The 25,991-nt window shown below is 45.6% G+C and overlaps 1 long non-coding RNA gene across 1 annotated transcript in view; it reads left to right on the top strand.

Moving 5' to 3' along the window:
* Positions 1–23,736, top strand: part of LOC117884550 — a 39,678-nt gene extending 15,942 nt beyond the window's left edge. Inside the window, exons 2-4 of the long non-coding RNA XR_004647583.1 lie at positions 15,368–15,534; positions 16,577–16,736; positions 23,648–23,736. This is a non-coding gene — a long non-coding RNA (uncharacterized LOC117884550). The remainder of the gene's footprint in view (positions 1–15,367; positions 15,535–16,576; positions 16,737–23,647) is intronic.
* Positions 23,737–25,991: the final 2,255 nt, after the last annotated feature.

The following is a 25,991-nucleotide window of genomic DNA, read 5'->3' as shown; positions in this document are numbered from 1 at the left end:
TGGAATGGATATGAGCAACACATCTCGAAGAACAACAGTTACAACAGTGAGTAACCGTCTTTTCTCTCCTTATCCTGCAAGAGAGAGCTGTGTCCTGTATGTAGCCATGTCTATATTGAGGGAATTTACACTGGTGTAATTACATCAAGGTAGTTATGCCAGCACAAACCGCTAATGCACATGCTCTGCACCAGGAAAAGCAGGACCTACCCTGTTGCTGTTTAGTTAGTTGTGTTACTGGATTAAGGTGCACCAGTGTAAGCCCTTTTAAGAGGTTTGCACTGGTGTAACTATATCAATGTAATTACATCAGTACATATTTCCTTAATATAGGCAGAGCCTGAGTGGGTGGGAAGTGGCCTTCCTGTCTCAGGCCAGCTGCTCCTGGCCTTTTGCAGCTCTGCTTCTTCCTCCCTAACTAGCTCTTGTCTCTTGGCTTCTCCCTGGACCTCACTGCAGGATGCCAATCACCCAGTCAGGTGCTTTTTCTTTCACTTGCTCGTGGGTGCTTCCGGGGGGGCACAGATTTGCAACACCTCTTCCTGCTTCTGGCAGGTGTGTCACAGTCTCATTCTGGGGTTCATGGTGTGATAAAGATGTTTCCCTGAATGGTCTACCAGATCTCTGCTGCTCCCTGTCTTGCAGTTGGGTCTGGGGAATGAAGGAGAATTCTCTTAGCCCCCTGCCAAGAATCTGGTACTCCTGTGACCCATACAGGTGTTTGGGGAGCAAAGAAGGAGGCTTCTGCACTAAGCTCTTATTGTGCCCTGGGTTTGTGCAGACACCGGGGGAAGAGGAGACACCTTTTCTGCCCTAAAAAGCGAAATAACAGAAGCTTTGCTTTTACTGGTGAAAACCCTCTTGCAGGGCCCAGGGAAGCATGTGCATGTGCTTCACGAGAATGATGTCAGCCATCACAAGAGAGAGAAAATGCAATTAGCCATACTGTGCTGTGAAACATATGAACATAAGAATGGCCATATTGGGTCACACCAATTGTCCATATAGCCCAGTATCCTGTCTTCTGACAGTGGCCACTGCCAGATGCTTCAGAGAGAATGAACAGAACAGGGCAATTATCAAGTGATCCATCCCCTGTCATCCAGTTCCAGCATCTGGCAGTCAGAGGCTAGGGACACCCAGAGCATGGGGTTGCATCCCTGACCATCTTGGCTAATAACTATTGATGGAATAAATAAAAGTCAAAAATTAGAGAAATATTTGTCTGCTAACTTCCTTCAGTTGTAGTAATATTAGGTGTTAATTGTAAAAAAAACCCTGTAAGTACAAAATTTTCAGGGAACGGTTATTTCAAGTTGATGATGTCCATTTATGGCAATATATTTTTAAAGAGCTTTATGAAGCATTATCCATTAATATTGCTATATTGTGGATCAATTATGGCTAAATGTTGCTGACAATTTAAAGATTTGGTTTATATGATTTCAAGTATTTTTTTGACCATTTCTCCAAAGCCACAATTATAACACATCTTTCACATGATTTCCAAAGAAAGTCAAGATAAGACACTTTTATCTCCTTAGCTGGGATTTGTTTTTCCCCACACAGAGTTGATCCACTTTAATTTTCCAATAAAAATCAGTCTCTTTTGCTAAAAATGGTATGTTTACATTTAAACTGCTAGGTGATGACCCAGTTGTTGTTTGCCATCTTTGAAAAGTGAAATGATATTTTCCTCATCCAGTTTTGCTGCTAACAGTAAATTGTGAAGTCAAGAGTTACAATGATATATATGCAAAGTAAAAAAGGAATGGAAGGAATGGTTCATCTTGTCTATACAACTCTGATTAATCAGCTGTGTTTCGTTGTGATAGGAGTAGCTTTCTCCAAGTGTAAAAGAGAAGGTAAAGTTGAAAAGTATCTAACAAATTAGATATATTAGGAGTTGTCCTGTTTAAAGTGAATTTATTGTTAGTGAAAGGTGCCAGACTGCCAGCACTGGAAATGGATCCCTCCTATCAACATGACACACATGGCCCTGCCCAAATGCCTCAACCTGCCAGTCTAATAATAACTAGATAAGCACTATGTATTAATAACTTCATTCAGAGACTCTCAAAGTGTTTGTATATTAGTTGATAATCTTCATAACTGCTTTGTAAGGGTAGTATTAAAATCTCCATTTTACCAGAGAGGTTAAGTGACTTGTCCAAGGTCACATACTGAACCAGGATTGCAAGCTAAGATCTGTTCTTTAATCAGTAGAAGCAACTGTCTTTATCTGTATATTTCAATGTCCAGACTTTTTGTGTGACCTTGGGGAAGTCAACAGGGGCCTGATCTGATTGACTTCAATGGGCTTTGGATTGGACCTTGTTTTCTCTGTTCCTCAGTTCTCTATCTGTAAAAAGACGATATTACTTTCACTGTCCTATCTATTTAGTGGCAAGGGATGGAACCATGAACAGGGACTGTCTGTCTCTTACCTTTTGTATGTACGCTGGCTAGCCCAATGGGGTCCTGATCTCGACTGGGTTCTCTAGGCACTACTATAATATAAATAATAAGCACAAGCAACCACGTTTAAGTGAAAATAAATCAGTGACACAATGTGACAAAAGCAGAGGGACTAAACATGCAAGTTATTCATCCATCCTGAACACATCCACTTTTTGCCTGGCTATGCAACACCTCCCCAAATTGATGGTCAGTCTAATTTTTTGTGAGTACAAAACAAATGACTACCCAAGCATAAATGTAAAACCTACAAGTGCAGTCTCTCCTAGTCCTATTTCCTCCACCTCTTACTCTATCCCCACCCTCTGGAATAATCATAAGGGTACGTCTACACTTACCGGAGGGTCCGGCGGCAGGCAATCGATGTTCTGGGATCGATTTATCGCATCTGGTTTAGACGCAATAAATCGATCCCGGATCGATCCCGGAAGTGCTCACCATCAACGCCGGTACTCCAGCTCGGCGAGAGGAGTACGCGGCATCGACGGGGGAGCCTCCCTGCCGCGTCTGGACCCGCGGTAAGTTCGGACTAAGGTACTTGGAATTCAGCTACGTTATTAACGTAGCTGAATTTACGTACCTTAGTCCGAAGTGGGGGATTAGTGGGGACCAGGCCTAAGAACAACTTCATCTCCACCAATCCCTTCATTCACTTATTCTCTCTCCATTCATTCCATGCCACTCATTCATTGTTACCTTTTCTCCACAAATGACACACACTCTCTCTGTTTTTCACTTACCCTCCTGATTAACCCCAGATTGCAAAAACAGGGCTGAGGAAGAACAAACATAGGTTGTATTATGAGCTCAACTAAACGGACATCTGTTGTATTAGTTTAATCTCTCAGACATTAAGCATATATTTTACTTATTTTAAAGTAGGTATTTAGAATGTCAGTGTTCAATACAATGTTAGGACCTGATCCCACAATCTGATCTGCACAGGGGAGCCTACTGAAGTCAAAAAGGGGAAGAGGAATGGTCTGCCTGGATGGAGCAGAAAGCAGAATCGGGGCCTTATTTTTGTAGGCCATCACCGTGTAGTTTTAGCCCCAAAGCCTTAATTGATTCTGCTGGACATGGCAGAGAAGAGCTACTGGATGATGAATAAGTTAGATATATAAAACAAGTCAGGCTAATTGCAGAAGGAGAGAAAATTGAAAGATTAATTTGGAGAAAATATGTTTGTGATCTTTTTATTTAATTTTGTGATTAATAGAAAAAAAGGCCCGGAAGGCATGGGTTATTTTTCTCTTTCAAATAAAGGCCCCGCTCGTGGAGGGAGATCTGTGCAGGCAGGCCCTTGCACCTACATGGAATCCCACTGAAGTCTATGAGGCTCTGTATGGGCACTGAGGTCTAACTGCATGAAGGCTACTGAAGGATTAGCACCAGCTTTTCTCCTCCTGTTAGTATTTTAGGAATATCAGAATTATGACGACTTGTTGCCCCTGTTTTTGCTGGAGGAGAGGACCAGACAGCTGGAATGGGAATTTTCTTAGCCATCAGCTGACAAAGTGCACGTGTGGAGGACGTTGAATCTTTCACAAATAGAGTTTTTATACTAAGTGTTTGTTCGGAGCTTGAGTTAAATAGGTGTTGGGAGAAACAACCTGACTAAAAATTTCTGCCTTCAATTGTTCCAGTTTCAGTCTCTTGTAGCATCATACCAGGGCCACCCAGAGGATTCAGGGGGCTTGGGGCAAAGCGGGGGAGCGGACATACTTACCGGGCAGCACTCTGAGGCAGCGGCGGGTCCTTCACTCGCTCTGCATCTTCGGCAGCACTGAAGGACCCGCCGCCGAAGACCCGGACCGCCGCCAGGTAAGTAAAAATTAAAAAGGCACCTCTAGCCAGGAAAGGGATCCTCGGCCAGGGCTCGCAGAGTCTGGGGCAAATTGCCCCACTTGCTCCCCACCCCCACCCCCCCGTCTGGGCGGCCCTGCATCATACTCCCACCAGTTTTCTTGTTTCCGTTTGTTCTCCAATAAAATCAGAGAGATCAAAATGGTTCTTTTGTACAGGGAGAAAAAAAATTGAAACCAACTGTAGCGGGGTGGTCACCCGCTCCTGCCTGAGAAGGGTTAAAGCCAGCCCTGCAGAGGGCTAGGGCTGTGGAAGGAAAGACCTGGGCTGATTGGGGGAAGCAGCTGCAGCTGGGCCATGCCCCAATCAGAGCTCAGCTGGCCCTATAAAGGCTTGAGCGAGGAGCAAGGAGACACTCTCTGCATTCAGAGAGAGAAGAGAAAAAGAAAAAGAATGAAAGAAAGAAAGAAAGAAAAAGACCTGGCTGCAGGGAGCTTGAGACAGGGTACCTGAGTGGAGCAGGGCTGGGGAAAGGCAGAGGAGCTGGGGAATTTCAGCCTGGAAAGCCCTAGGCTGTGGCCTAGGATTGGGCCAACGGGTACTGGGGGTGCAGAGGGCAGCCCAGGGGTAGGCAAAGGCAGCAGGTCCAAACCCAACCTTGCCTGTGATGAGTGGCTGATACTGCAGTCTGCTCCAGGGGGTGGGGCTAGATGGTGACTGGCAGTAACCTTACACTGAGGTGAGGTGGGGTTAGTGGGTGGGGATTCCCCTGGGAGGAGAGACCCAGAATGTGTGGGTACTGCCAGGAGGTAGCACCCAGAGAAAGGGGCACCATGGTCCAGGGAGGGACACAGGGGCCAGTGACAAGGCTGATCACTGGCCTGCAGAGGGTGCTCCGGGCTGGAAATAGAGCTAATTCCCTGAGAGACCAGCAGGAGGCGCTGCAGGGGTGAGTCCACCCCCTTACACCAACATTTTAATGTCTTTAACCCTTTATAAACTAACAAAAGAAGGCACAACCTTTTTCTTCTCTGGACAACACCTTTACGAGGTATATAAAAGTGAGGAAAGATTTCTCCAGATATCTGAAAATAGATGAAGAATGAATGCAAGCTGCAGGAATGCCACTCCAGGATGCAGGAACTGCAGAGGAGACGGTTCTCATACCACCAGTGCGAAGACTGTGCTGTGGGCAGAGAGGAGGCAGATACCAAATGAGCAGAAAAAGCTGGGAAGAGAGTAGAGAGATTAACATCTGGATGGCAGCCTTAGGCAAGTTTACTGAGGGATTTAAAAATTATGGGAGTGATTTTTAACTGGGATTCTGAAATGAAAATGGATCCAGTTGAGGTGTCTCAGGCTGGGAGTGCTTTGTACATATGAGAAGCATTCTACACATGGTGGAGTCTGGAAAGCTGGGATTGGGGGAACCACTGAGAAAAGAGTTGCAATAGACAGGATGAGGGGAGATGAAAACATGAATGAAATTTTAGCAGAGAGGAAGTCAAAAGTAGACGTTGCAACTTCACTGCACTTATTTATTTCAGTATTTAATCATGAATATTATATTGAATGCAATGTATTGAGCACACAATTCATTTTTTTATTATTTGAGTAAGAATATTAAAAATCCAATTATTGCTAATGGCACAGCTTAAAGTAAACCGCCAGAACCTTTATTTCAGAAAGTCTGCTTTCTAAGGGGCCCAATCCTGCTTGAAATGAGTATCAAAGCTCCCACTGACTTTAGGATAAGATCGGTCTCCTTCAATCTTAAGAGGGTGGACTTTGGGCTGCATTTGCTTGTTTGTGCAGAGACTGAGCCACTAAGTTCTTTTGGAAAATATGAACAAAAATCTGTATGACCATATTTGAGGTACTGTATCAAACAAACAGAAAGCAGGGTGTGTGCAAGTGGGGGGTGTTGCCAGCTCAATTTTTCAGAAGCCCCATATTTGGATCACTCAAAAATTGCTTATTCTCTAATGGCTGAGATTCTCAAAAGTATTTAAGTATCTAAATCCCACTGAAATTAATGGGATTTAGGTACCTAAATAGCTTTGAGAAGTCAGTATCTTTAGGTCTATCTGTTCTGAATTCTCATTTCTAGATCTTAGTTCTTTATTGTAAGATAGGTGAAGCTCCACTAGCTTTTAAGTTTTTGACCCTTAAGGGATGCAGTAGCAGGGGTGAATGCGAGGCAGGATTCCTCCTGGTCATTACTCACCGCCCCGTCAAGTATAAATGCCCTCTTCCTGATAGCACAGTCAGTTCCTTCTTGTTTGCAATTAGCAAAGGAGCTTCCTGCAGGATGAGTACCACTGTACTAATATTTGAGGCTGTTGCCTTGAGCAATTTCTTGCATGTTGGAACCTGCTTTGATACTTGATTTTTCCTAGTCTCTGTAGAGACCTCTTTAGAGCTTTGTCACAGATGAGCTGTTAGTGCTCACCACCCTTTTGTGCCTCAATGTTTTCAGTGCCTTGGTACTTGCAAGGTGCTTTGTTTTGGTGCTCCAGCACCTGCAGGATGTTAGCCCTGCAGGATGGCCTCACCACCGAAATGCCACACTGTGACCATCCAGTCTGAGGGCTGTGCCAAAATGTTGGCTCTTTGACTCATTTGAATCCTCCTTTCAAGGGAGGGAAGTGAAGCTCTACTTCATGATAATGCTTTCATGCTGAGTGGCTTCAAAGGCTTTCAGTCCCCTTCTACAGAGGACCTCAGCACCAGAAGCCAAAGGACTATACGCTATCTTTCAACAAAAGACAAGAGGTTATTGAAATGGTCCAATGCACTTAGCCAGCCTGACAGGACCTCTATATCAAAGGCAAAACCGTTTGCCCCCCTGGGTCCTGGTCACTTGGACACAAGACTGCTGAGCACCATTTGGCTGGGCTTCAAGTTTAGAAGGCCTTACAAGTCCAAGTGGAAAGGGACTAAGGCATGATGCAAGCAGCTCCAAGCAGGCCCCTTTACCTGACCTGCACAAAACCTCCTTGACTGTCTATTTCACCTGTCTGAGACTAAAACGTAAAGAGTAACTCCACCCAAGTACATTTGACAACCATTTTGACCTATCATGGATTAGTGTAAGATAGACCACTATGTCAGGTTCATGTGGGGCTGGATGCTTTTGAAGTTTCCTACTAAAAAGCTTTGTGTCAAGAGATATTCCTGTGGCCTGAAGTTGATAAAAGCTCCTGTTAAACCATTAGTTTCCTGTAAGCTTAAGTTTCTATCTTGGAAGGTCGTTTTCCTGATGGTAGTGACTTCAGCTCACAGAGTTAGTTTCAGGCCTAGTGACTGATCTACCTTCTACCCTCTTTACAATGACACAGTTGTCCTATGGATTCATCGTAAATTCCCTCCCAAGTTGGAGTTACTCTTTAATGAACCTAATACCCTAGCATTTTTTTTCCTGCATGCCCTTCCTAATGAGGCCTTTCTCCATATGCTTGATGTTTAAAGGTCCTTCGGTTTTACTTAGAGCAGACTAAAGCCCTTGGGAAGTGTCTTCTACATTTTATTTCATATCTATTCACTGTACAACTTTGTTAACATCCACCTTATTGCAATTCATATTGCTGTTACCTAGCTGGCCTGAAGCTGGAAAGCCATGTCAAGCTGCACTTGACCTGAAACAAGGCAGCCTCCAAAACACTTTCGCAAGGTAGCCACCTGGGCCTTACACCAGGCATTTACAAAGAATTATGGGCCTTGGCTACACTTGCAAGTTGCAGTGCTGTAAAGCCGCCCCCAGCGCTGTAACTCACTCCCCGTCCACACTGGCAAGGCATTTGCAGCGCTGTATCTCCTTGGTTGCAGCGCTGCATGTACTCCACCTCTCCAAGAGGAATAGCGAGTGCAGCGCTGCCACTGCAGCGCTGTGGCGCCAGTGTGGCCACCCAATGCGCTGTGAATGGCTTCCAGAATTATTCAAAAGTATCCCACAATGCCTGTTCTAGCCACTCTGGTCATCAGTTCAAACTCTACTGCCCTGGCCTCAGGTAACCAACCATGTGACCGACCCTTTACATTCCCCAGGAATTTTAAAAATCCCCTTCCTGTTTGCTCAGCCCAGCGTGGCGTGGAGTGCTATCAGCAAATCTTTCCAGGTGACCATGCCTCCACACGCCAAGCGAGCCCCAGCATGGAGCAATGGCGAGTTGCTGGACCTCATCAGTGTTTGGGGGGAGGAAGCTGTCCAGTCCCAGCTGCGCTCCAGCCGTAGGAATTACGATATCTTCAGGAAGGTATCAAAGGACATGATGGAAAGGGGCCATGACCGGGACGCCCTGCAGTGCAGGATTAAAGTCAAGGAGCTGCGGAGTGCCTACCGCAAAGCCCGCGACGCAAACGGCCGCTCGGGTGCTCCCCCCGTGACCTGCAGATTCTACAAGGAGCTGGATGCGATACTTGGGGTTAACCCCACCTCCACTCCGAGCACCACCATGGACACTTCAGAGCTGGTGTAGGGGGGAGAGGAGGAGGAGGAAAATGGGAATGATCATGGTGGGCCGGATGGAGACACCCCGGAATCCCTGGAGCCATGCAGCCAGGAGCTCTTCTCGAGCCAGGAGGATGGTAACCGGTCGCAGCGGATGGTACTTGGTGGAGGACAAACAGAAGAGCAGGTTCCCGGTAAGCGGTTTTTTTTTTCAGGAAGGAATTTTTTCGGTGCGGGCTCTTTGGGAGAGGAGGGTTAAGCATGCATGCCTAGATGCGGAATAGTGCATTGATGTGGTTTATCACATCGCGGTAATCAGCCTCGGTAATCTCTTCGAATGTCTCATCCAGAACGTGTGCAATGCGCTTGCGCAGGTTTATAGGGAGAGCCACCGTGGTCCTTGTCCCAGCCAGGCTAACGTGTCCGCGCCACTGTGCCGCAAGGGGCAGGGGGACCATTGCTGCACACAGGCAAGCTGCATATGGGCCAGGGCGGAAGCCGCATTGCAGTAGAAGACCCTCCCTTGCTTCCCAGGTCACCCTCAGCAGCGAGATATCGTCCAGGACAAACTCCTGTGGAAAATGTTGGGACAGTGTTCAGTGTAGGTGCCCCCTGAAGCTGTTGGCTCTCCCCAAGGCACAGAAACCCAGAGGACAGTGCAGCCCTGAAACAATCAGTCCCCATTACTCACCATTTTGAGGCTCCCGTGGGATATGTGTGCTCTGTTTTGGACGGGAAAATTATGCTATTGTGTAGACCCTGTGTGTTTTCTACTCCTTAAGTGCAGGGGGAATCATTACTCTGTCTGGTATAAACAATGCTGCCTCTGTTAAATGTTACATTTTGCCTATACAGCTGCATTAACCTTGAGACCTCAGCCGTCCCTCTGATCGCCTGCTCAGAGACTGCAAAGACTCAGGAAGAGACCGCGAAAAAGCAAAGAAGATGGCTGCAAGAAGTGATGCGGCAATCTATTAAAGAGAACGAGAAGGCACAGGACTGGAGGGAGAGAGAAAGCAGGATCCGCCAGGAAAACGCAGCGCTCCGGCAGCAAAGCACCGCGCACCGGCAGCAAAGCACTGATAGGCTCATCAGCATCCTGGAGCGCCAAGCAGATGCTATCCAGGAGCTGGTAGCCATGCAGAAAGAGGAGCAGTACCACAAACGCGAACGCCACCCCCCCCACAGCTCTTGTCCCAAAACTCTTTCTGTTGTGCCCCACTGTCACCTCCAACCCACTTTCCCCAACTTCCGTGTTTTTCACGCCACCCGCTGCCTCCAACACCAGTATCTTCACCACCCAACCCTGAAGACCATGACCCTTACCCTCTGCACTCAACCCCCATCACCATGCAGTATAGCTGCCCTGAAGTGCAGCACTCACTGCACAGCACACCAGACAGGACATACACGAATCTGTGATTGTACTGTTCCCCACTTCACCCCCTTTTTTCTTTTCAATAAATAATTTTTTTTCTTTTCAATAAATGGATTCTTTGGCTTTGAAAACATTCTTTATTATTGCATAAAGTAAAAGACTCCTTAGCCCGGGAAATAAACAGGCACTGCAAGTCTGCTTGTCTGCTAAGCAGACACTGATTCCTAAAGATTGGAACTACTGCACTTCACTCCCGTGCAGGGCACCAGATATCACTGCTGGTTTTCAGCCTCAAATTGCTCCCTCAAGGCATCCCTAATCCTTGCAGCCCCGCGCTGGGACCCTGTAATAGCCCTGCTCTCTGGCTGTGCAAATTCAGCCTCCAGGTGTTGAACCTCGGAGGTCCATGCCTGAGTGAAGCTTTCACCCCTCCCTTCACAAATATTATGGAGGGCACAGCACGCGGATATAACCGCGGGGATGCTGCTTTTGGCCAAGTCCAGCTTCCCGTACAGAGATCGCTAGCGGGCCTTTAAACGGCCAAAGGCACACTCCACAGTCATTCGGCACCGGCTCAGCCTGTAGTTGAACCGTTCCTTGCTGCTGTCAAGGCTCCCTGTGTAGGGTTTCATGAGCCACGGCATTAACGGGTAAGCGGGATCTCCAAGGATCACAATGGGCATTTCAACTTCCCCTACCGTGATCTTCCGCTCTGAGAAAAAAGTCCTGGCCTGCATCTTCCTGAACAGCCAAGTGTTCCAAAAGATGCCTGCGTCATGCACCTTTCCAGGCCAGCCTGTGTTAATGTCAGTGAAACGCTCCCGGTGATCCACAAGCGCCTGGAGAACCATAGAGACATACCCCTTCCGATTAACGTACTCGGATCCTAGGTGGGGTGGTGCCAGAATAGGAATGTGCGTCCCATCTATCGCCCCTCCACAGTTAGGGAACTCCATTTGTGCAAAGCCATCCACTATTTCCTGCACGTTACCCAGAGTCACGGTTCTTCTGAGTAGGATGCGATTAATGGCCTTGCAAACTTGCATCAACACGATTCCAACGGTCGACTTTCCCACTCCAAACTGGTTTGCGACTGACCGGTAGCTGTCTGGAGTTGCCAGCTTCCAGATTGCAATAGCCACCCGCTTCTCCACTGGCAGGGCAGCTCTCAATCTCCTGTCCTTGCGCCGCAGGGTGGGGGCAAGCTCCTCACACAGTCCCATGAAAGTGGTTTTTCTCATCCGAAAGTTCTGCAGCCACTGCTCGTCATCCCAGACTTCCATGACGATGTGATCCCACCACTCGGTGCTTGTTTCCCGAACCCAAAAGCAGCGTTCCACGGTGCTAAGCATGTCCATGAATGCCACAAGCAATTTTGTGTTGTACGCGTTACACGTCTCGATAGCATCGTCGGAATCCTCACCCTCACTCTCACTGTCACTTTGGATCTTAAGGAATAGTTCGACAGCCAAACGTGACGTGCTGGCGAGACTCGTCAGCATACGCCTCAGCAGTTCGGACTCCATTTCCCGCAGACAGATCGCGCTGCACAGAAACCGTTGAAAGATGGCGCCAAAGGTGGATGAAACAAAGGGATTTCTGGGATGCGAAGCGATGCATCACGGGGCATTGGGACAGGACCCAGAATCCCCCGCACCCACACCCCCTTCCCACAATCCACGGCGCCAGAATGGGAAAAGGTGCTCTGTGGGATAGCTGCCCATAATGCACCGCTCCCAATAGCACTGCAGTTGCCGCAAATGTGGCCACGACAGTGCGGTGGGCAGCTGTCAGTGTGGACAGACTGCAGCGCTTTACCTACTCAGCTGCACGAAGTCAGGTTTAACTCACAGCGCTGAACATCTGCAAGTATAGCCAAGGTCATGGTTTAGATTTGCCCTGTAGCAGGAGATCCTGTTTCAGTCTATGTTGTAGAACTTGTTTCCAAGGTATGGGAGGCCAAACTCACTAATCCACTCACTAGAGATTATTTCGGGATGATCCTTACTTAAATTGGCCCAATTTTATTTGAAGGGTTTTTTTCCTTTAATCTTTGCAATGAATCCTTCAGGGTACCAATGTTATAACTGAGATTCTTAGAGGTATCTTACCTTCAATTATTTAAAAAACAAAAAGAAAACCATTCACAACCCCCCACTTTGCAATGTAGTGACTCCCTAGGACTGTGTGACATTGAGTATATCAATGCTGGAAAAAAACCCAAAACACACAAAAAAACCCATCCCTGTGGCAATGAGTCTCCAAGCCTGGGCTCTTGCCCAAACCCGAACATCTACACTGCAATTTTTAGTTCCATAGCACGAGCTCAAAGAGCCTGAGTCAGTAGACTGTTGGTTTTTTTTTTTTTTTTTTGCATCATAGATGTCCCCAATGTCACACAGTCCTAGGGAGTTACTACATTGTACAGTGCAATATTTCAACCTTTCACTTTTCTTGTGTAAATTTAAAACAAGATTAGTCTGCATTATGGTCTTTGTACTTGGTAAATTCTTAAAAGGGAAAGCCATTTTTGAAACATAGCTCAAAAAGGTGTCTTAAAACTGGTACACTATTTTTACAGACTCACTCTTCCACAGGGCTTAAGGACAGCACATTTGTCCATTATAATCCTTATTTTCATATGCATCCCTGCCAGCAGTGGTCATTCCCAAAGAGGTACTGCCAGAGTAGAACAACTAATGGAATGGAAATCATCTGTTTTTAAATGCCTGCAAGTGTTTCCACAAGTGCTTAAAAAACCCATGGAATTGGCACTTATGATACAAATAGTGACTTACTAGACCGGCAGCATGGAATAAGAGAGCCAGTCTCAGCAGTAGCATAGCTGAGAATCAAGGTGAACTGCAGTATTCTTGAAACCATTTTTCTTCCACATACATAGTGGGATTTGTCATTTTAAAAAACTATATGAAGGACATTTTATTTTTTATTTGTTTCCATAGCCTCATGGCGTGTGACCCTTCCTACTTTATTTATAAGGAGATTTTGCCACAAAATTAGTTAATGCACCAGCCAGTTACACAGATATTGTTAAAAGCAACAGAGGGTCCTGTGGCACCTTTGAGACTAACAGAAGTATTGGGAGCATAAGCTTTCGTGGGTAAGAACTTCACTTCTTCTGAGCAAGTAACTTTACTTAACTTGCATCTGAAGAAGTGAGGTTCTTACCCACGAAAGCTTATGCTCCCAATACTTCTGTTAGTCTCAAAGGTGCCACAGGACCCTCTGTTGCTTTTTACAGATTCAGACTAACACAGCTACCCCTCTGATACAGATATTGTTGTAATGGGAGCTTGAATAAAGAGAAATTACCATAGAAATGATATAACATAAATAATCTCAGTTAAACAGAGTAAATCAGAATAATATTAGATAGGAAGTCTACAGACCAAGGATGCCATATTGCTCTCTCCTCTTATTTTGAATTAGCAGTTGTAATCCATACTGTTTTATTCAGAAAAGTATTTGGTGACATTCAAAAAATCTGTAATTTACAACATGCTCCTATATAGTAGCATTTCATAGATTAAACAGGGACAAGAACTGATTATTTGAGGTTTATATTTGGTGTTACATGATCCTACTGTAGGAGATTATGTGTGTGAAAGATCCTTAGACACAAGCCTCAGAAATTGAACTCATTTGCATTGTAGCTCACAGTTACCGCTTTGATGCCATTATGTCCCATTGCTCCTGCTGCTTTGGACACCTTAAGCCTTGCACCAGAAAAAAGATGAATTGCTGTAGATCCCCTGGTCTTGTAGATCACCTGGAATTGCTCCCAAGAAATGAGAGACGTCAAATGTCAGAGGTTTCTTGTGTAGGGAATTTTTCATCTTTCCTTGCAGGCCTGGATAGCCTTAATGGCTGAGTCCAGGAAGCAGAAAAATAGGTTAAGTAGATGCAGGCAGTACCAAAGGATAAAAATAACAGAAAAGGAAAGCTTAGCTTGATTCAACCTCTGGTTCAAGAGCAATATTGTTATAGAGAAGTTGATAGAATACGTTGAAAACCAGTTGGAACTCCAAGTTTACACAATCAGACTCCCTGATGGTAGGAAGACATCAGTTCCAACTGAATTTGCTGTGAAGTTTATTGCTATCTTAGACCCAGGGGATCATCAGAGAGGATTTGTTTTATACTTTTTAAAAAGTTACATAACTCCTGCAGGAAGGGAAGTAGGCAGTAAGGTAAAGGAGAACAGAGGTTCTGTAACTCATTATAGAGAAGATTGGGACCACACTAAAATCTCTGGATCCAAAAAAATACCTAGGATATGAAGAAGGGAAGATTTTTTTCCATCAATTTAAGTCCCTTGCCTTATTGTGTACCTATTATGGAAATACAACAGTTATGACTACACAAAGACAGCCTGTGTTACTTTCAACATCTTTCAAAATAAAGTGTCCGAGGTGATGGGGAGGGAGGGGTTTGCCAAATGAAGGTGCACAAAGCTACAACAAAAGTTTAAGGAGGGTGTGGCAAAATGAAAGAAAATAGAAAAAATTACTTGAAAGTATCCTCTTAATATCCCAGTCTTCTACAGATAGAGCTGTTTGGAGTAACTTCCCAAACATGAGCATGCATCAGTTTGTCTTCTAGGAACAAACCAGTCCTGCAAAGAAAAAATAGAACAACCACTGGAGGATGAGTGAATACTGCAGACTGCTGTCATTCTTCACATCAACAGATTCTCTCTTCTGGAACCACAGGACAGTCCTTCACACACACATAACTACCAGCAGCAAGCACAACATAATTTGGACATCGTACGATTTATGGGCTAAATCCTCAACTGGTATAAATTTGTGTCGCTCCAATGAAATCAACGTAGCTATGCCAATTTTACACCACCTGAAGATTTGGCTGTCTATGTTTCTGCAGAATGAATACACACTTTGCACATCTCAGGTGGCATGCCTACAGGAGAACAATGAAAAGTAAACAATGTGCCATAAAACACATTTGTATTAAGCTATCAGAATCATGGAACCTTTCATCTAGGCTTTATGACAGCAATAAAACAGACCTGGCTTGCCAGATGGTGCTAAGTTCTCAAGTAAAATATACAATTTTTATTGCACAGCAATCCCTGGACACCCTTAGTATTTTAATTATAATTTGCATGGAGGCATCATAGACTAACCGGCCTGTTTATTAAGGACTTTAGGAGGAGAAGTTCCACTAAAATTAATGAAGATTCTCTCTTGTTTGAAATATTTTTGTGACTTTAGGGCAAGTATGCTCAGGCAATGAAAATGTTCTCCATCTGTGCACCGCTCATTATAAACCTCATGGAATGCTGAGAATGAAGGCCTGCTTTCGACTGGTGACTGCACCGGAGCTGAACAGCCAGGAAAAGGCCAGTGCTGTAAACAGAACCCTCTATCCATGGCAACGGGTAGTTTCACTTGTAAATGCATAAAAGAAAGAACTGGTTTGATGTTTCTTTGCATTTTTAATATTTTCACAGTTTTATAACAGCAAGAATGAGCTGTGGGTCAAGCATTTCCTCGCCATTAATGATTGTCTGTGTTAAGGGGCCAAGGATTGAGTATGCTAGCCTATTAGCAGCCAGGAAATGCTCTCTGTGTTGGTCATTGTTGCTTAAATAAATTAAGATCAAACTGTGCCCCATATGGGAAGTAGCCACTTAAGGGAGCAGAAACTATCATTCTCCTTGTGGATTTCCCTGCCATCATTCCCTAGTGGGAGTGTGGACTTCTCTCCTTCATGATAAAAAGGGGACTGGCTTCAAAACCAGTGGATCAGGAGAGGCCTGGGGCATCCCCTGCATTAGTTCTCTGCTCCTAAATTTGCATGCTCGACTAGGGGTGTGAAAATCCTTCATGTAAACTGGGGTTCCACAAATACACACACACATTACATATATACACAAATAACCCGACTCGCGCATGTGCATGAGAGAGTTTGCACACCTAAATGGGCCACTTAGGTGTGCATGTGTTCAACCTGGGAGGCAAAATGGCTAAACAATCTCATTCTTTATCTGTTTCCAGCCTTCACTGTATCTGTATTCATAAACATGTTCCTTATCCCTAATCTGTTAGATCAGGGGTGGCCAACCTGATCCTGGGAAGGAGCCAGAATTTATCAATGTACATTGCCAAAGAGCCATAGTAATATGTCAGCAGCCCCCTATCAGCTCCCCCGCTCCCAGCACCTCCCGCCCACCGGCAGCCCCGCTGTTTTGTGGCGTGCAGGAGGCTCAGAGAGGGAGGAGCAAGGGCATAGCAGGCTCAGGGGAGGGAGGCAGAGTCAGGGGTTGAGCAGTGAGCACCCCCTAGCACATTGGAAAGTTGGCACCTGTAGCTCCAGACCCAGAGTCAGTGCCTATACAAGGAGCTGCATATTAACTTCTGAACTTGGCCACCCCGTGTTAGATTGTAACAATATTCTTCTTCATCTTCCCTCATTTCTAGCTGGATTGACATGCTGTGGACAGGCTAGGCAAAAGGCTTCTTCCACTCCTTCCATCCCACACCAGGGATCCAACAGGGGTCTCTCTCCACTCCACCCTGAAGCCTTAGATGGTCAGCATTGTAAAGGGGAAAAGCAAAAAGCTGTCTCAGCCTTAACTGTGTAGGTATTTCTGCCTCCACTGTGAAGCCTGATTGGCTGAGCTGGCAGTCCATAAAGTTGAAGCCAATCAGCCGCTCCCGATTTTGGGTTCAGTTCTAGAGCGTTAATGACCCTGTAATTTCAGAGTGGTGAGTTTTGTTGTCTAATTCCTGCACTAGAGCAGCAAAAGCTGGCACTTCATACAAACTTCTTGAAGTTCACTCTCCTTTTAAGCAACTTCCTATGGCCCCTATGCCTTTCTAAAGTTGCCATCACCATATCCCTATGCTTCTCCCTGGGTCTATTCTACTCTCACGCCTCTGTTTAGCTCCGTATGTATCTGTAGGGTGCAAGTCATGTAGACTCCAAGGTGAGTAATGTTTCAGCTAAGCATTATACATTAAAGTTGATAGTTTTATTGGCAGAACAACATGAAAATATTTTTGCTTAAAGGGACTATCATGCTTAGATAGGGCTTTTGGCAGCTGTAATCTAGTTTTAAAAATAAAATATTAACATGGGAAAGGAAGAACGACACCTAGGTCGGTACTGGGGGCTCCAAGCATTTAAGGCATAATTCTGGTATGAAGCCATTACTGTAAAAGTGGCACCATTTTTACACACAGGGAGCAGATCTATTAAGTTTTCAGAGTCATAGCTACTTATGTGAGCCACAGAAATGAGTTTTCACTCCTACAGAGCCAACACATCTCTGAAAAAGTGAGCTAGATTACATTCTGGCTCATGCATTGTGAGCAGAAATGTTGCATAAATTCCAACTGTTGGACCAAATTTTGCCCCCTCTAACATCTGTACTATCCTGGCACAGCAGGCCTCTTGTGTGCTTTCTACACTCACTTGAATTTTGGCCTGTGTAAGAAATGTTAGATTTTTGAAAAGTTACCTGCCTGCGTTTGTGTGTATTATTTTTCTGTTATGCAGGTTGGTGTTTTTAAAAGACATTCTGCATGATAGAAAAAGAAAGTTCTGCAGCACGTGGCTGAGGAATCTCAGTGCTACTTTCAACAGTTCAGATCAGTTGAGTAATCAAAGGGCAAGACAGAGTAGACATGCCTTTGCTTTGCCAGTTGTAAAAAATCAAACTCAGACTTTGCACCTGGCAGAGTTCTAAGTTATAAACAAGTTCTGTTGATATCATTATATTATAGAGAGCACTTTATCTAAGCTACCTCTTGAAACCCATGATCAGGCGATTAGCTGTATCATATAAGAGTGTGTATACTATGTATTAATCCCACATTGTTTGAGTAGAACTTTCAATAAAAGCAGACCAGCTAATATCCAGGACCCTTCTAGTGCTAAACATTTCATTAATACATTTCTGTGCAGTCTCTAAAATGCTTTTGGGAGAAGCACAGTAAAGTGAATAAGGACTGTATATTCTCAGTCTTTGCAGATGCTGTATCCTTCTTAATGCACATGCTGTATATCCAGTACCAGGAAGTTCAGCTCAGTGAACTGCAGTAGTGCCAAAAAATGCACTGTAATGTTGAATTAGCAAGTGAGGCGCAACAACAGACTATTTTTTCTATAGTATGGGGAAGAACTGTTTACAGTCATTGAAATCTAAGTAGTTTATAGGAAATCTTTTCAGAAACCATTATCAGGGTTACTTAAAAAATACACCTGTTTTCTTTATAGCTAACATCTGCATATTCTTAAATATAAAGTGACCTAAAGAGCACTACTCTTCCAAACAATCACATGATCAGTGTTTGCCCTCCTGCTCATTCCACAAGCCCTCCTGATGCTGCCAGCTCCTCCCATCCTTAGATTTGGGGCAGGCACTTCATCTTTATTTGTTATGTAAACAGCCATGCTTATCTATGGCTCAACTAGTTCAAATGGCAGTGCACCTGGCTGAAGTTACACACAATGACTGAAAACAGCAATAGATACTGGGCTGCTTAGTGATGCCAAAAGTGACGAAGGAACAATTGTCCTCAAAATCAATTGCAAAATGTGCCATGCAACACCTGCATTATGAGAAAAGGAGCACAACTGTCCTAACCTTTATCAGTCAGGAGTTCCTGGTGTAGTGGATTCCCATGGTTGAAAGCAGAGACATCCGCAACAATGGGGGCTTTGTCCTGCACAATTGCTACCAAAGTAGCCCTGAGACTTCCATCAGACTGCTAGGAATATGTCTGGAGTGGGATGAATCTGGCAAAGCACTACTAAATTGCTGTATTGCCAGGCTCAGGACTGTTGGACAGCTGCACAGACTGACAATTTCTGTGCAGTTCTGAAAAAGGAAACTTTAAGGCTTCTAAAGCAGTGCTTCTCGAGCTATCTGATGTGGGGGACTGGCAATTTTTTTCCCCAATGTGCCAGGGACCGGTGCCATATTATTATCCTATTTGACGCTCTTATGAGGAAACTCGCCGTGGACCAGCAGCCGATGGCTCGCGGACCACTTTGAGAAGCGCTGTTGTAGAGGACTGAAATAGCTCTGTGTAAACTCACCGTACCACTGAGTAAAGATTCATGATTGTTCTACCCTCTAGAGGTAGCAAAGAGGATATAAGTGCTACTAATGAGAGCTAATTGAGATTTTAAACCAGGACTGCTACTTCTTTGGGCCCAACTCTGCATCCCTCACATGCTCAAAACTCCCGTTGAAATGAATGGGAATTTAGATGAGCAAGGAATGCAAGATTAAGTTCTATATTACACTTCACTTTCTAATTTTTTGGAACAGCAGCTTAAGATATAAGAACATTCACCATTACACCTAAGTGTGCATCATCTTATACAGTCTTTGTCATGACCATGACACCCTCTGCCACCCCATTATGACAACAAGGAGTCTGGTGGCACCTTAAAGACTAACAGATTTATTTGGGCATAACATAGCATCCGAAGAAGTGAGGTTTTTACTCACGAAAGCTTATGCCCAAATAAATCTGTTAGTCTTTAAGGTGCCACCAGACTCCTTGTTGTTTTTGTAGATACAGACTAACAGGCTACCCCCTGATACTTGACACCCATTATGACACTCCTCCAGTTCTTTTGTTGCACTGAGGAACATCAGCTGACAACATGTATTTATGTGTAGGGTTAAGGGTGGCAAGTTAAGACCTTCCTTTCTTGGAGATTGCCTGAACTTCAAACATACTGAAGAGCTGGAACCTCAGCTATAGAAGCTGACATGAGGCTTGTGACTTTGGTGGCAGAGAAATCTATGGACTTTTCAGTGTCCCAAGGACTGAAGAGTGCTCTAAAATTGGTCATAGAGAGCTCCTAAATGTGGGCTGAGGCCCCCTCAGCACAAGGAATAGGGTGACTAGTCAGCAAATGTGAAAAATCGGGACGGGGATGGGGGGTAATAGGAGCCTATATAAGAAAAAGACCCCAAAATCAGGACTGTCCCTATAAAATCGGGACATCTGGTCACCCTAACAAGGAACCATCCCCACAGATATGGATGATAGTAGGAATAAATCTGCTCTCCAGGATACAGCAAGGCTGCTAAAGAAGAATGATTTGATGAGCTGGCAAGATTGGCTCTGAAGGATGTCTACCTATCATTTCCCAAAACTGCTAAAGTACCCAGAGTTCTTATAAGACTAGTGTCCCTTTCAGTTTATCATTTATTCCATTCTAGTTCACAAAGCTCCTAAAGTTTATGTAGCTTTAAAAATTAGGGGCATCAGAGAGATACTGGACCTAGATGGCATACTGATTAAATCCCAGAAGATAGAGCCATTACAGAAGGAGAATGATTTAAGCAATCCACATCCTAGAAGGGTTTGGCATCCTCATGATCATGTAAAAATATTATACAGCCTTACAAGAAATAAGAACTCTTGGTCTCCCAGAAAAGGAAATGTTCAAACTTCCCCTGTAAACAAAGGACTACGGTGTCCTCTAAGGAAAACCACCTCTCCCCTTAGGAATGTAGGCCTATGTAAATGCAAGCAGTCTCCCAGGGACCCATCTACTAGTGGAGCCTCCAGAGACTGAGGGCCTAAAACAAGGGCCAGAGTACAGAGGTGAGATCAGATCAACATCTCTTTTGATAGATCCAATACATAGAAGTCTGGAGCAGACAAGCAGTGTTTGGCTTATTCTTGGACATGATCATTATATCAAATGCAAGTCTATCTTACTGGTTAACAGGATGAGAGGAGTTAGCCATCAGGGGCAAATGCCCACAAGAAGACAACAAATTCCATTTCAACTGCCTGGAACTCTGAGTAGGCTTTTGATGAAAAGCGTGCCAAAGGAGAGATCCCAAATACCAGTGGAGACTGCTTTAGTTAGCCAAGAGGAGGTTACTCACCCTGTGCAGTAACTGACGTTCTTTGAGATGAGTGTCCCTGTGGGTGCTCCACTCCAGGTGTTGGTGCGTCCCTGCGCCTTCACTCGGAGATTTTTCGTAGCAGTACTCGTACTGGCCACGCATGCGCAGAGGCTGCCCCACCCCGTAGTGAGTCTAGGATAATAGTACGCATGCGTGGCCAATCTCCTCAGTTCCTTCTCTACAACGGAGGCTACCCCAACTCCGAAGTAGAGGGGAGGAGGGTGGGTAGTGGAGCACCCACAGGGACACTCATCTCGAAGAACGTCAGTTACTGCACAGGGTGAGTAACCTCCTCTTCTTCTTCGAGAGATGTCCCTGTGGGTGCTCCACTCCAGGTGACTTAAAAGCCGTGTATCTTAAGGAGGTAGGGACTTCGGATCTGATAGGAACGCCGTAGATAGTACAGCCCTGCCCAAATGTATATTAGATAGAGGGCCTTGAGTAAGGGCATAGTGTTTAACAAATGTGTGCTCAGAGGACCAGGTGGCTGCTTTACAGATATCAGCCAGGGGAACTTTGCGTAAGAATGCTACAGAGGCAGCCATAGATCTAGTGGAGTGTGTTCTGATGCCGTCTGGAGGTGTAACTTTCTTCATCTGATAGCACAACCGCATGCACTGAGAAATCCAGTTCAAAAGTCTCTGGGTAGAAATAGGCGTACCTTTGGAGCGCTCCGCGATGGAGACAAAAAGTCTGGAAGAATTTGTAAAAGGTTTGGTTCTATCCAAATAGAAGGACAAGGCCCTGTGTACATCTAGTGTATGCATTGAGGCTTCGAACGACTTCGTATGTGGCTTCGGGAAAAAGGTCGGTAAGTGTATCGGCTCATTAATGTGGAATGACGAGTGTACCTTAGGAAGAAAATTGGGGTGTAACCTGAGGGTAACCTTGTCTTTGAAAAATAGTGTATATGGTGGGTCTGCCATAAGAGCTGCTATTTCTCCTGCCCGTCTGGCAGAGGTAATTGCCACTAAAAATGCTGTTTTCATCGAGAGGTGTAAAAGGGAGCATTTGGCTAGGGGTTCAAATGGTTGTTGAGTTAGGCAAGATAGAACTAGATGAAGGTCCCATGGGGTGGTGGGTGGTTTAATGTCTGGGTATGGGGTTTGGAGTCCCTTGAGGAAGCGCTTGGTGATAGGATGAGCAAATACAGAAGTATCATCAGTTTTGTCATGAAAAGTTGTAATAGCAGCTAAATGGACCCTGATGGAGCTGAAAGAAGGGCTGGATTGCTTAAGGTCCAATAGGTAGTCAAGTATGAGCGGAAGAGATGCTGATGTGGGACTAAGTTGTTCAGCTGAATACCAGTGTGTGAATCATTTCCACTTACGTAGATAGGTGGTCCAAGTAGATTGTGTTCTGCTATGTAGGAGCACTCTTTGAACTTGTTCAGAGCAATCTAGTTCGCTTTGGGAGAACCATGTAGGAACCATGCTTTGAGGTGAAGCATGGATAGGTTGGGGTGGAGAAAACAGTCGTGTTGTTGTGATAGGAGGTTCGGAATGAGAGGCAAAGGGCTTGGTGGTCGAATCGACATTTTGGTGAGAAATGGAAACCAGGGCTGTCTGGGCCATGATGGGGCAATTAGGATCACCTTTGCCCCATCTGTTCGTATTTTTATCAGGACCCTGTTGAGAACCGGTATTGGGGGAAACTCATAGAGTAAGTTTTGGTGCCATGGGATCATGAATGCGTCTCCGAGGGAATGTTTGCCTAGCCCTGCTCTGGAGCAAAAATTGGGACATTTCTTGTTTTTTGCAGTTGCAAAGAGGTCTATTGCTGGGTAGCCCCAAATGCGGAATACGTTGTGAATGGTGGGCTCGTTTTTTTCCCATTCGTGATCCCAAGGGAAACGTCTGCTTAGTTCGTCCGCTGTGATATTCATCACTCTGGGAAGACAGGCCACTGATACCCGGATGTTGTTCGCAATGCACCAGTTCCAGAGTTTCATAGCCTCTGTGCACAGTGACTGGGATCGAGCTCCTCCCTGCCTGTTCACATAGAACATGCATGCAATATTGTCTGTCATTATGCGTACGTGTTGATTCTTGATTAGTGGCAGGAATTGACGGCACGCATTGCAAATGGCTCGAAGTTCTAGGACATTTATATGGAGAGAGGTCTCGGTTGAAGACCAAAGTCCCTGGGCTGTGTGGTGAGACATGTGTGCACCCCAGCCTGTCAGAGATGCATCGGTCGTCAGTATGAGGGATGGAGCCTGCTGAAGAAAGGGGACTACAGAGCAGAGGTTGGAGTGAATTGTCCACCACTGTAGAGAATCTTTGACTCGGACAGGTATGGAGAGAGTCTTGTTTAGAGGGTGCACATTCGGTCTGTACACCGTGGCCAACCACGCTTGGAAGCACCTCATGTATAGGCATGCATTTTGGATGACAGAGGTGCATGAGGCCATGTGACCTAGTATTTGTAGGCAGTCCCGGACAGTCACCTGGGGACTGTTGCGAATCCTTGTGGCCAGTCGGCTTATAGAGTTGAAGCGGTCTGGTGGGAGAGATGCCAACCCCGTCCAGGAGTCGAGGTATACCCCTATGAACTCCAGATGTTGGGTGGGGTGTAATGTGGATTTGTTTTTATTTACTTGCAGGCCTAAAGATAGGAAACAATCAATGGTAAGTCGTATGGATCGGAGAGCTTCGTCGAACGTTGAAGCTTTGAGGAGGCAATTGTCTAGGTAAGGAAATATTACGACCCCTTGTTTTCTGAGGTAGGCTGTAACTACGGCTAGGATCTTGGAAAAAACACGGGGGGCCGTGGACAGTCCAAAAGGGAGAACCCTGTATTGGAAATGTGTGGAGCCGAGAGTAAAGCATAGGAATCGTCTGTGGGACGGGTGTATAGTCACATGAAAATAGGCGTCCTGTAGGTCAAGGGCTGAAAACCAGTCGCCCTGCTCCAGCGCTGGGATTATAGTGGTGAGAGTGACCATCTTGAACTTTTGCTTTTTGACAAATTTGTTGAGCCGCCTGAGGTCGAGGATTGGTCGCCATCCCCCATTTTTCTTCTCTGTTAAGAAATAATGGGAGTAAACCCCTTCCCTCTGTGTCGTTCTGGCACAGTTTCTACTGCTCCCAGTTGAAGGAGATGCTGCACTTCTTGGAAGAGTAGTTGCTCGTGAGATGGGTCCCTGAAGAGGGACGGGGAGGGTGGGAGAGGAAGGGGATGGCGTATCCAATTGTAACTACCTCTATGACTCATTTGTCGGACGTAATTTTCTGCCATTGATGAGAGAATGGTGTAGGCGGTGTCCAAAGATAGGTGTGCCGGCTGAAGTGGGAACGCTGTTTTCTAAACCCTTGACCAATGCTTCAAATCTGCCTATTAGTTGGAGGGGGTTGTAGCGCCCCTGTAGAGTTAGGATGACGATGCTGGAATCTTGGTCTTTGGCTTTGTTGTTGCTGTTGTTGTTCCTGTGATCTATAGGAGTGTTGTGTAAATGCGGGGTAGCATGGGCATTGATAAGGTTGATATCTATATTGTCGTCTTCTGGTCGCAGGTGGGTGGAGGCCTAGGGACCGGAGGGTTGCCCTTGTGTCCTTCATCGAATGAAGCACGTCGTTTGTGGTGGAGGCAAAAAGTTTTTCCCCCGTCAACAGGCATTTATCAGGGGAGACTGGAAGATCTTCAATGGTGCTCTGGACCTCTCGAGGAAAGAAGGAGGAGGAGAGCCATGAACCCCGTCGCATGACCACTGCTGTGGCGGTTGACCTTGCTGCAGTGTTAGCTACATCGAGGGCCGCTTGAAGAGCGGTACGTGATATGGTTTGTCCCTCGGAAACCAGAGCTGTGAATTGTTGTTTCTTCTGCTCTGGGATGTGATCAATAAAATCCATGAATTTATTATAGTTTTTGTGGTCATATTTTGCAAGGACAGCAGTATAATTAGCTATACGAAATTGTAGCGTCTAGGATGCATATACTTTACGGTCAAAGAGGTCCAGGCGTTTACTGTCCTTGTTGGCTGGAGTGGAGCGGGCGTACTGTTGTTTGGCCCTCTGGTTCGCTGCATCCACTATCAATGAGTTTGGCGCCGGATGGGTAAAAAGGAATTCAGAGCCCTTTGAAGGGATGAAGTACTTCCTGTCCACTTGTTTACAGGTAGGTAGGCTTGTGGCTGGAGTCTGCCAGATGGATTTAGCGGGTTCTAAAAGGGCTACGTTGATTGGTAATGCCACTCTAGAGGAAGAAGAGGGCTGCAAGATGTCTGTTAGCTCATGCTGTTGTTCAGTGACTTCCTCCAAGTTAATTCTCAAGTCACCGGCAGCTCTTTTAAAGAGGTCTTGGAATTTTGCATAGTCATCCGACGGTGTTGGAGGAAGGGGACGTAAGGCTTCCTCAGGCGTTACGTCGGGCTCTGCTGGAACAGGAGCAGGACTCAGTTGTTCCTGGAAGTGTGACGGTGCTGCCTGGTATCTTATGTCACTGGCAGGTCCGTCACGAGGCAGTGCTAAACCAGTGTTGGGCCTGGTCGAAGTGCCGTAGCGCACGTGTTCTCGAGGGTACGATGCCCATGGTGCCCAACATTGCCATGGTGGTGGATAGAGCATAGGTGGTGCTATCCAGGGGTTCACTCCCCATGGGGCAGGATCCTGAGAACAGGCTGAGGTAGTTTTTTTGTAACCTCTGTTGATTGGGGTCTGGGAGTCTTGATATAGAGAAAAAACTGCCTGTGGATCAGTTTCCTCCTCAGTGGAGGAAAGTTGTTCTGATCCTGACTCAGGCATTGGAGAAAAACAGGCATTTATCAGGGGAGATTGCAGAATAGGTGATACCAATAGATCTGCTCTCTGAGTAAACTGAAAAGGTGAGGCTCCTGCATGAGGTGAAAACTGTGGAGGAGGAGGTTGCCGTGAGGGAACATTCCTCTGAGCAGGGGTTTTGCCTTTGATCTCCCTGTCAGCCTGTGCTGCGGTTGCCGGTGCCGTGGTAGG

The sequence above is a fragment of the Trachemys scripta genome, chromosome 10 (genome assembly GCF_013100865.1).
Source record: "Trachemys scripta elegans isolate TJP31775 chromosome 10, CAS_Tse_1.0, whole genome shotgun sequence".
In the NCBI taxonomy this organism is placed as follows: domain Eukaryota; kingdom Metazoa; phylum Chordata; order Testudines; family Emydidae; genus Trachemys; species Trachemys scripta.
The sequence above is the reverse complement of the archived record's forward strand: the minus strand, read 5'-3'. Positions and strand labels throughout refer to the sequence as shown.